Raw genomic sequence first — 11,608 nt, 5'->3', positions numbered from 1 at the left:
CTTATTTTTTTCTGTATGCTTTTTATTTTCATGATGGTTCAAACAGTCAGCATAGATCATGTATTAAATTAAATCCTTCAAGCATATTTTAATCTTTTGACATGAAAGGCCTACGAAATATTTGGTATTAACTGGAAAGAGCATATGAATGTACAAAATTATTTCATATGAACTGTATTGGGGTAATTTCCATAATTAGAAAGGGCATAAACAGATCACATGTGAAAAGGCAGTTCTGAAGAGGGTGATTAAACATGTTCTTTTTAAATAAATGCAGTTTATTCAATGAGGTTTATTCAATTAGTATCTCTGAACAAGCTGTGTTTTGAGCAAGTTTCATGTGACAAATGTCTGGTAGACAGTTCTGACTTACAAATCCAGGTCTATCATTTTCTAAGAACATTTTCTAGTTTGCTTTCTGTAACCCAGCCCTTCAAATTTGGTGGATATTGATTGCTTTTTCTTTGAAGTGGAGGTTTAAAATGAGCTTATTGCTTTTTTTCACGCCCTCTTATTTTCTCTTAAATAATGCTTATTTTATCCTTTATTCACCTTACTCCATAGAAAACAGCAGCCTGTCATTGTATTTGTGTTGGTTAAGTATCTAGGACTTCAATTATTAAACAAAGCCATTTTTTACCATATAAGAGTCACAATAACATGGAATCTTCCATTTAAGTGTATATCAGATAGATATCTATGTATATATCATCTATCATATATCATAGATATCTACATTATAGACATCTAGCTAGATAGACAGACGTATGTGAAACAATCATTAGTGTGATTTCATTGTGATATGTTTAATTGGCCAAGTTTCAGAAGGTTTTTCTGCTACCTAAGGAATTATCCAGCCATGATGATTTGATATAGTCACAATTTGCTAAAGTAAAGAAAAACTTTTGCATCTTTTTCTTTTCCCCCTATATATAGCAATTGTACCAATTAACTTATCCAATTAAATTCAGGTGATCTCCATTGTGCTTTCTGGATGAGTGCAGAAATTACTTGTTTAGCCTGTTCTGATTGTGCTGTAATGCATTCATATATTCCAGAGCTCATTTATTCAAGAACTAACTTTAGATTGTTTCGAATTTGTGGGAAGTGTCAAGTGTTTGAAAGAACTTTCTTTGTATTGTGTTTTGGTAAATGTTTTCGGTTGGTTAGATATACAGGCAATATGAGTATGGTTGATCCTTTTTCTCTTGTACTGTAAATGCTTGATATTTCCTCTTTGAATTACAAGAGATCTCTTTTCCAGAGAAGAGCCTCAGATGCATATAAATTATAGTGGCACTTGTTTGCTAAAATCTTTGGGTAGCACGTTCTGCATGTAAGCATTTCAGTCTTCACTAAGTTGTTCCAATACTTATGAGCTGCTTATTTTACCTTCAACTTTGGAATTCCACTTGAAATTATAATTCACAGTTCTTCTTAGCACACTCCATTAGAATCACAGAATAATAGAATGGTTTGGTTAGAAGGAACCTAAAAGACCACCTTGTTCCAATCCCTCCACTATGGATAGTGATACCAGACCAGGTTATTGAAAGTCACATCCAACCCAGGCTTGAACATTTCCAGAGATGGAGTGTCCAGGTCTCTTATGGGAATCATGTTCCAGTGCCTCACCAGCCTCACAGTAAATAATGTCTTCCCTATATGTAATCTACATTTCTTTCAGTTTAAAGCCATTTTTACCCTTAGCTCACTACCCAGGAGAAAGAGGCAATGCCAGCATTCCATACAGGGCTCACAAGAATAACTTCATTACATTTGAAGTACTGATACACTTATTTTAAGTACTTAATTTCAGATGTTATTAACTTCATAGCATTTTGGATGCTTTACACAGACATATTAGGACATTGTGATTGAAACACAAGGATTGGAAGGTCATTTAGAGATAATATGCATAGTATGAGAAAAATACTGGCCTAATGCAGTAATAGTTGACACTGCTCCCAGGAGATATTTGTCTAAGCAGTTCTTTAATGCTATTACAGTTTCTGATAAATTCTGTTTCAGTGCTTAAAAATCCCTACCTAAAAAAAAGCTCTTTTCAATCTAAATCTTCCTTGCTGCATTTTACACTATTTACAACAGATGTAGTGAAACACATCCAACCTTTTTGGCTACTTACTATCTTTAACTTATAAAAAAATTTCAGTCTTCATTCCTTTACACTAAATAATTCCAGTCTTTTCAGACTTTCCTCGTAGGTGATGTTTTTCCCAACTTCACTGTTCTCCTCTGGGCTCTTCAGCTTTTCCACATCTCCATTGAAAAGCACTTGAGATTAGGAACTGATGCCTGGAAAGGCTGACCTGGAACAGAGACTAAACAGAGCAAAAGGAATAAAACAGGTATTTATTCAAAGGATACACCTTGGCTGGGGTTACACCCAAGCCAAATTTAAGATGAATTCCAGTCACGAATTTTTACACTTTTATAAGTTTTGGTTCATCTACGTATTAGGGTCAATTGTCCAACCACAGCCCCAGGTTATGAAGTCTCAGCCCCTGGGCTTGCCCCCTTCCCTTAGCCATTGTTTATGATTTTTGGGTTCTGATTGTCCTTGATTCTCTAGCTGGGAAGAAATTGTTTTGTCTAAGTACCCTGTGAAGAGAATTTACTAACACCTAATATGAAGTTTCAGAGTTACACACCAAGCAGCAGAGAGTCTGAAAAATATAAAAGCTAAAACCCAAGGCATCAATATAGATTAGACATCAGGCAGAAACTCTTTACTGTGTTGAGGTACTGGGACAGGTTCCCTGGAGAAGCTGTGGATGTCCCATCCCTGGAAGCGTTCAAGGCCATGGGGCTCTGAGCAACCTGATACAGTGGGAGCTGTCCCTGTCCATGGCAGGAGGGCTGGAACTGGATGCTCTTTTAGGTGCCTTCCAACCCAAGCCTTTCCATGATTCTGTGATGCCATGTCTCATGTCTGATGTGCTGGAGCTGCAGCACTGAAGTGCCTTGTGGATGAAGAAGTTCAGCAGCAAAGCACAGCAGCGAGAGTACTGAGCTAATGCTGCTGTTACACCCCACTGCTTTTCCAAAATGCACCCCAGAGAGTATCCTGTTGTCAGGAGGGTTGACAGCCCTCTATTAAGAGGCCAGAGAGAAGAAGTTCATCTTACTTGTGTAGATGGAACTGAACACAAATCTCCCACATCCAGTGTCAGTGTCCTGACCATCAGTTGCAGACTAAAGACAAAACTTGTCCAGTTTTGTGCAGTCTGGCTCAGATGAAAGGCTCTCAGAGCAACCCCAGCATCCTCAGGGTGCTCACCAGAGCAGGACCAGTGAGCATAAGGAGAAGCAACACACCCATGGGACAGAGAGAGGATTACCTTACCTGTGAAGTCTGACAAGCTTTAAGTTCAACCATGACACAAAACAGCGAAAATTTTTTCAAGCAGATGGAAATAGAGACACAGGTGCCTAGGGAATGCAAATGACTAAAACTCAGACTCTGTGCAGGTTACATAGCACAATGCCATATTGATATACCCGTGTTTGCCACTGTATAAACTGATACATTATAGGCATTAACTCTGGGAGTCAGATCTATCACACTCAGATATATTTTTCATAAAGAAAAAAATAAAAATGTCTGCAGAAGAGGGAGACTTGGAAGCTCACAGTTTAAATACATATTAGTAAAGCATTTCACAAGGCAATCTACAAATGCAACTCCCTTCAATGAATGTTGATGGAATTTCTGGATAACTTTATTGCAAATTTGCAATTTATGTTCATATTACAAATAGAAGTCAAGTTATAGATGTTATTAAAATCAAACAGCAGACCAGCCAACATTAACTCCTGGTGGTTCCAGGGCATAGCTTTCCTATAATGTTTGCCTAACCTGACTGAGGTGAACAGGTAGCTCTGTCACCTCCTGTAAGGTTTTCATTATGTTATAAGCTTATCCATGAGGAAATTAATTCCGCATTTGATACAAAACCTCAAAATGTAGGCTGTGGAGCATTACAAGAGTTATGGGGTACAGCTCAGGCAATTCTATTCAGAGACAGACTTTTCCACCCCTCCTGGTTTATTTAGGACCACATTCCAGGATCCAGTCACCTGACAAAGGACAACAGGGAATTAACTAATTATTCATGTAAATCTAATTTTGTCAACAGTCAAGATCAATTTGGATCAAATATTTGACAATGCTGACGGTCTCATCATGCTTTCTAAGTGAGCAACACCAGAGGTCCATTTCAGGCTGCATAAGGGACAAAGGCCTGTCAGAGTTTGATTTCAAAAATATTCAAAAGTTTTTCTAAAACATGCTGCTTTTTGATAAATTATTTAAATAAATAATAAATAAATTTTGATAAATTATTTAGGTTGGTGTTGTTGCAACAAACCACAATGTCTCCTAAACTCTTCGGGTAAAACCATGGTTAAGTAGCATTTTACCTATAATCCTCAGTCTGGTGTTTCACCACTGTCTGTGCTCAGCAGTGTGGCACTGGGAACTGCCAGATTATCAAAAGGTTCCTCATCATTAAACTGCAGAGGTTGCTCTTGATTGACTCCCTTCACACCCACTACCCCTGGTAGCTGGAATAAATGCTCTGATAGGAATAAGACAAAGGATGGATTGTAAAAGGTCATTGATGGGAAACAGAGGTTTTGAATTCAATGTGCTTAAAATAACATAATTATTAATTATCACAGAGTCATAAGCTTTACTCAAAAGAGACTCGATTGCTTCAGAACAAGAAGTAACTGCAAGATTATCAAGGAATTTATAATGACATAATGTTATCTGGTATTACAAAGGGACCACAGACCTCAGTATCAAGGCTTTTGAGAGGTTTCATTTTCAGCCTGCTCATTCTCAAAAGAGAATCACTCTGCTAATATTGCTGAGCTTCTCTGGCAAATGTGTTCATCAAATAAATAATTTACATTATAAAGGCATAGGACAATAGATGCATAAAAGCCATGAAAGGTGATGTTTTAATACAGTCTTTCCATTTAAAAAATTGAGAAAATGAGAATAGCAATTTTTTCTCACTCAAAGCCTTTGTTAATTCCTATGCAAACATCCAGAACTACCTGTGACAGCAGAAGTGTTCTAGAATACAATGACCTTGTGAACTATGCATTAGGAAAAGATGCATTTGGAATAAAGTTATAATGAGTTCACAGGATCATTGCTGCTAGCAAGACAGAATTCACCCTGGCTGTCCTGGCTTTCTCATCTATGAGCCAATATGAAACCAAATGCTCAGTGAGTGGGATGACTAATTTGTGCTATAATTCAGTCACTGCCTGATACTATTTTGTATACATTATTCCAGGGAAGGAAGGAGGGATGTTATTGAAGTTATGTGTATTCTTAACTGCATAAGTTTATTCATCCTTTCTTTCATTATGTGCACTATATGTAGCTTTGTTGCAAGACAGATGCTGATGTCTAGACCCAGACAAATCTTTGCACAAGTGCACCCTGGCCTTTCTTCTGAACCTGTAAGAACAATGTCTTGCTGAGACATCTTTAGGACCAGATTTTGTAGTGTTTTAGTCTCTCTTGAATTAGAAGCATAACTATGTGTCATCATTGCAATACCAGTACTAACTGAGGGAGAGTTATTCTCAATTTCCAAACCAGGACCAGGCAAATTTTAAATTCCCTTGTATAACACATCCTGGTTTTCAGTGTACCAGATTACCACTTTCAAAGCCTTTCAAAACTCTTAGCCAGCATGTTCATTACTTTTTTCCCCTATGAGATCACACATCATCCACTACTTCCTCCTTCTTCCTGTGGATGTCAGCCAGAATTGCCTGTCAGATTTGTTCTCCAATAAGCCTCACACTTATGTGTCTATGTGTTAATGGAATAGTTCACTTAAAGAAAATAATAAAATAATAACATCTTTTTATAGCATCTCTTATAACATCGTATTTCTTTAACAGTGTAGTAGCTTGACTTCCTGTACAGGGTGGGAAAACATCCTTTTTTGAGTTTTTTCTGTCAGAAAAGTATATTTCGCATTTCAAGAGGCAAGTCTAAAGGGAAAAATAGAACCAGCTTGCCTTCTCCCTGTCTTTTAGTCTATGACTTTTTAAATACTCAGTGTTCGATTTTCCAGCTCCAGGAGGAAAGATGGAATGGAGCAGAAGTACATTCTTGGCTGGGATGTTGAGGAGCATTTGGTAAGAACAGTCTCTTGAATTATGAGACCAAAGCTCCCAAATCTGAAGACAGCAAAGATCCTTATAGTCACATTTTCTAGGAATATGTTGTAATCAGAAGGCTATTGCAAACTATCAGTAATGGCATGGCCTTTCTCTAGCTTACTGGGCAGGTAAAACAGTGATAAAACTTTTGATAAAACCAGGGACTCACAAATGCTGGTAGGACAGAGGAGTATCTCCAAGAGCAGGCTGACTCAGTAGGAGTTGTTCTGTGAGTGTGTACCTTTAACTAGAAAGTTAAAGCTGAAAGGAATAAATTATAACAAATTAAACAGAATAAGCTACTTAACACCCTACCAGGAGAAACCTTCAGTGTGTTGAATGTCTGCAGGGTGGATGTCTGTACCCGTGCCAGTCACCAGGTCCTTCTTTAAGAAAAGATTGGTCTAATCTAGTTTACACATCTATTCTAGATAATGGATTGCAACTTACAAGTGTCTATTTCTCTCAGTTTATATAAAAAGACTAGAAAATTAGGGGAGATGTATATATCTACCTCAAGTCAAATAAATAGACTTGGAATAACAGAGAGTATGCTGTACCACTGTCTAAAATGTTCTAGGAATTTTAGTGAAGTTTATTAGCTTCAGTCAGGAGCTGCCACTCTGATACAGAAAGTGCCAAAGCACTATTATGCAGTGGATGCTTGATGGCCCATTTTGACCTCATAATTTATGAATTTATGAGTCAATAATTAAAAAAAAAAAGTAATTCAGACAATTGGTATAGCAGGACAATGCCAAATGTCAAACAGAAAAAGATTAGATGTTGATAGCTATTGGTAGCACACTGTAGTAATCAGTGTGGGTTTACTATTTACTACATATTTCAGATAGTTAGGCAGATGATGTTTTTTCCAATTTTGTCACCTTTCTCCAAGTTAACATTTAAAAAGAATTAACAGCAGTAATTAATAATAGTAACAACAATGAAACAACAGCAACAACAACAACAACAAACAACAACAATAATAATAATAATAGTAATAATAATAATGATAAATATCATCAGTTATCTTTCTCCTTGCCTTGTTGCCATTAAAAATAGATGCACCTACAAAACTTTTATAATTGCTACTGTTAGAAATATCCACCCAATTTTGTAGTAATTCTTAGATTGAAGTGGGTGGGGGTGTTTGGTTTTATCTTTGCAGGAATGAGAGGTGAAAAATTAAGATTCTCTTTCTATATTTTTCTATATTAAAAAATTGTGGAACACTGTCTGACAAGTCAGTTTAGCACTGAACATTGAGGTATTTTTGTGCTCCTGCAAGGCAGCTGTAAGAGTTCCATTTATCATTGTCTAGAAACTGCTGTTAAGTTCCACACATGAGAGCTGCTGCAAAACACCTGGTCTGCTTGAGGAAACGCGTGCTAAAATTTTTCAGGAGTGACATCTATCATCCTTATTTACACAATTAGGATATGGTTGTTTTGCCTTCTTTGCAAGCTTTCCAGCAACACTGGAGCATGGTAGAAGTATTTCAACAGTTCAAAACATATTCATAGAAATACACTCACATCACAGTATGTATGAAAATGCAGCTTGGAAGGGACCTCAGAGGTCTTTAGTCCAACCTCCTGCTCAAAGCAGGGTCAGCAATGAGGTCAGACCAGGTTGGTTAGGCTTTAATTTATTTATTGGGTTGGTTATTAGGTTTCCTGGCTTGAGGAAGAATTCTTGAGAAATATGGGCTTTTTTCACATGTCTTTTTGAGCTTTTATCCACAGCCTGTCTGTCAACTGCTGAGGTGTACTGAAATTTCTCCTTTGCCTGCAGGCATAGTAATAACTTCAGCAGTGAATTATTGAAAATACTTTCTGCTTCTATTATATCTACTGTTTATTATATCAGAGTCAGTATTAATAACAAGAATAACAACAATAATAACAATACTGAGAAACAATATATAAAATATTAATAAAAATATTGGAAGAACAAGAGAGTGTACTTATTTCTTGTGGCATTTTTAGAGGATTCTAAATGTGGCCCATGAAATTCGGGTGGCAAATTTTTGTTCTAATTTGTAAACATCCAGTTGAAAGGAAAAAAGAGCATTAAAAAAATAAAGGTAGAAACCACTAACAATAACCTTATGTTGAAAATATTGCTTAGAATATACAGTTCAAAGGGTGTCATACCTGTAACAGTAAAAGTGGCACTTGTAATCCCTGTTGTTAAAATTGTTCTTACACCCTATAGGAGAGAAAGGATCATATTAGCACATCATGTCTTCATAGTAGTAGAAACAGATTTTCATAATTACACAAAGGAACTAGTGCTGCTTAGTCTTTTTTAATAATTTTAATTAATTTTCATCTAAAGGAATATTATTTTGCCCAAAACTTCCTCTGTTTTTCTTAGCTTAACATAAAGCTACGTGCCTTGATTAAGAGTGCTGAATGTATGACTGAAGAGTGCTGAATATAGCTGAAGTGTATTTATGGCATCTAATATAGAAAGACCCTTCCATTTGCATATTTATTCGAGCATTTCATGAATTAAACATTGAGCAATACAAACATCCCCATTTTACTGTATTCTTATAGTTCATCACAAAGAAGCTAAGACTTACAGTATATTCTGCATCATCAAAGTGATCTTGGAAGGGAAAAGGGAAGTGTAATATTGACCTTTTCATATTCCTTCAAATCATAGGTAAATCAAACTCCTTATTCTAAATAGCTGTCAAACTAATTTTTCCATTTCCACTCAGTTTTCCTCAGAAGTGTTTTATATCATGTGTTAGGTTAAAACCCACCAGAAAAATAGTGCTCTGCTGTAGCTACAAGTAAATGCTGGTTTTATTCATTACAGATTATTGAAACTGGGATTCTCTGGTGTAACTCATAGAATGTGAGAGACTTTCAACAAAACGTTTTGGGAACTCTGTATCCAGGATGATTTGTTGTTAAGAAAGGTAGAAGTTTGTCAGGTACCTCTTCTCAAACTCCTGTAAATGTGGTGAGGAGGCTCCTGTGCAGAAACCTTGTGTATGGTGCAGTGTAGACACTATTAGGACAGCACTATTGCTTTTACTATTTTTTCAGTCTGAATTTGCTTTTTAAAAGGTAATTCCTATGAACATAACCCAGATAAGCTCAAATACCAAATATAATGAATAAATTGGCTTGATGAATGAATGAAGAAAACTTTATAAAGGTTGCCAATATTTAGCATATGTTATCATCCAGTGCTATTGCTCTAATCAAGCAAAAAAAGAAGGCTTTAAATATATGACATTAGTTTAGTAAAAAAAAAAAAAGTATCAGAAATCTCCAGAATATTAGTCTTTGCACTATGACAATTGGTTTTAAGTGCTATCCACATATACAGTCTTTTTGGTAGAATAAGAATAGCAATTTCTAGATTGGATTTGTGTGGGAAATTGCAACACAAATGGGAAGAAAAACAATTACAGATTCTTGTTAACTAAAGTTCTAAAAATGAATTATGCAAATAAACCTCAAAAGGCTTTTTATGCTCTTTCCAAGATTTCTATATAGCTTTTAATGAACATTTTGGAATTACTATATCTGCATTAAAGGTAGAACTTTAAAATAATTCAGCATATATATAGTCATACTAACATGATAATAATTAATTTTGCTTTAGCATAGAAAAATAAAATATGTTCTTGGGATCCTAACTCAAGATTATATATTTTTCACTGTGTGTAGTAGAAAAGCAGAATAAATACATAAAATCAAACTTATGAGGTTAAGTTTAATGATCAGCTTGGAAATATCAGCAATAAAGCTCAGAAGCACAAGAGTTTTAACTAAACTATTCCAAAAATGTAGGCAATGAAACAAAACCTTTCATGAAATCTTGTCAATCTCTGCAAATATATTCAATCAAAAAGTAAATTATAGAGAATAAAAGTATGTTCATGTATAGATACAAGTATTCTTGTATTCTTTCTCCATATGTTCAGAATATCATATTTTCCTTTTTGTTTGATATAATTGACATAATTTATGGATGGAATTTCAGAATTCAAGAAGACTCCAAACCAAAGCAGAAGTTTTTACATGGTCCTGAACACTTCTGTTCATTGCTCTAAGTCTCAAAAAAATCTGAAAAAATATTTTTTAATAGTTCCAACATTTAAGTAATTGATAAAGGACTGACAATATATTATAGATATAGATAGATATAGATATAGATGATATAGATATAGATGATATAGATAGATATAGATATAGATATAGATATAGATATAGATATAGATATAGATATAGATATAGATATAGATAGATAGATATAGATATAGATATAGATATAGATATAGATATAGATATAGATATAGATATAGATAGATAGATATAGATATAGATATAGATATAGATATAGATATAGATATAGATATAGATATAGATATAGATATAGATAGATATAGATAGATATAGATAGATATAGATAGATTAGATATAGAGAGATATAGATTAGATATAGATGATATAGGTATAGATAGATATATTTCAGAGATTCAACAGAGTATGTAAAAATGTAATAGATTAATAATTTATTTCATAAGCTGTTTACTTAAGATAGTTCGATTAAAGCTCACTGGAAGCTTTAATTAATTAAGGAGCTCTAACAACCCATAGGTAAGATGGGCAAGAACATCAGGTTGCTCCATATTCCTACTATAACAGAGGAAAATATATTGGAATTGGGAATATACTGGACTAGAGCATCTTCAGTGAGACCAGACCTCAGCAAAGCCTCAGCAAGGTGTTCTTAGGGCAGGCTCTGCCAGGCTGCACAGGAGCCTGGGTCCCAGGTGGCAGCAGGAATGAGGGAAGTCCCCTGAGAAAGCAGGAGCTTTAAAGGAAGAGTGAGATTTGAGTCTAAAAAAGCTGGAAAGTCTTATTTGTTGTGTTTCTGTATGCACTTCCAGACCTGTGGGAAGTTACCATGGATTTGTATTGATGCTTGAGTTTGTTGAAACAGTATAAGACAGATACACTGAGAAAAAGGGCAATATTTCCACTGAAATGACTTGCAGTGAATAATTACACATCCTAATGAATTGCAATTTCTCTTTTTTTACTCAGTACAGAAAGTATTTTATCACCTAAAGAAGTAAACAATTGTGAACAGCCTGACATTCTGGAGGACAGAAAGGCAGCACCACCTGAACCCACTGCAATAGCATTGAGGCTTACTAACAGAAATGTGGTTTTGTGCTTTTATTACCATGTTTGATTCTCACCATGCAAACAAGAATGTGGCAATGAGTAAGTAACTTGTGTCAAGTTTCTCTCATAAACCCTAATTTATTGAATTAGAATATTCTTATTCCTTCCTAAGTAGTGCAGTCTTCTAGAGAGGTATGATACATGCATCAGAACTTATTTTCTGGTAA

This window comes from Sturnus vulgaris, chromosome 3, assembly GCF_052056855.1.
Source record: "Sturnus vulgaris isolate bStuVul1 chromosome 3, bStuVul1.hap1, whole genome shotgun sequence".
Taxonomy (NCBI): domain Eukaryota; kingdom Metazoa; phylum Chordata; class Aves; order Passeriformes; family Sturnidae; genus Sturnus; species Sturnus vulgaris.
The sequence above is the reverse complement of the archived record's forward strand: the minus strand, read 5'-3'. Positions refer to the sequence as shown.